Here is a 1,112-nt window from a genome sequence, read left to right on the forward strand (position 1 = left end):
ATCACTTGTGGCTCTTTTTACTGTTGCCACCGTGCGTAATTTACAACTGACAGATACAAACCTGAGTGTATGGGAATCCCCTTAATCCAGAGAGATTGGCAGAGGCAGGGCAGAGGGTGAGCAACACCATTAAAGCATCAGGGACTGGCAGAAGCACGGGTGTACTGGCCTGAAGGGACCTCTGGAGATTTCCTGATGGGAATCTGAGCCATTGGCCTCTTTTGTGTAGTTTCCTATTTGATATCCAAATGATTTTATGGGAAAGAGGTTGGGCTTGCTCAAAATGTGTAACATGGAGCCATTTTGAACATTATTTCCAGGGCCTCTTTTGGTTCTGCGTCCAACCCTGGGCAGAAGGGGATCTGAGGATGTGGTAAGCAACTTAGTCTGAGAGTTTGGCAGAGGGAGATCTGAGTGTGTGTCAGAAGTAAAGCAGAGGTTGCTGGAAACCCTAAATCCTGAGAGAAAGGAAGACAGTGCAAGGGTATACACACCTGGACTTCATAGACTATGGGGAAAAGGGAACAGATCACACATCCTTAAGCCATATTTGTGTATAACCGGCCTATCTCGGGATATGAGATAAAGAAACAGACAGAAATTCTCTCAGGCCTATGTTTAGGTATCATTCTTGTAATGTTTACCCCAAGCATTGACATGTATTGAATTTTCTTTCATGTTTGTTTTTCCGTCATGTCTGCGATTCCTAAAATGAAAGGTGTAAGTTCGAAGTCATAGGTCTTATTCCGATTTCTGATCCCTTTCACCCCTCATGGCAATAAATATATCTGGAGGGTTTCACTGTTGTAGGGGTTGTTACATTTCCTCCCTAGTCAATTTTAGGAGTAGCTCTTACTGGCTCTCTTCGAATGGTTTTAGATATTGTGTTATTTAACATCTCACAAATTTGTTTTACATTTGTGAATGAACAAAGGAATGGGACTCAGAAAGGGAGACAGTATATTTTTAGTTTTTTGACTGCCATGTGCCTTGCATTTGGATGGCTGCCATCTTGATGAGGTGGGCGACACACTTGTTGTTTAATGCCAGGCAAAGTTGCCATTTTAATAAGTGTTTTTCTGTACTGGAATTGCTCACTAAGGTGAGTCATT

This window comes from Ambystoma mexicanum, chromosome 1q (genome assembly GCF_040938575.1).
Source record: "Ambystoma mexicanum isolate Mex_15411 chromosome 1q, UKY_AmexF1_1, whole genome shotgun sequence".
In the NCBI taxonomy this organism is placed as follows: Eukaryota; Metazoa; Chordata; class Amphibia; order Caudata; family Ambystomatidae; genus Ambystoma; species Ambystoma mexicanum.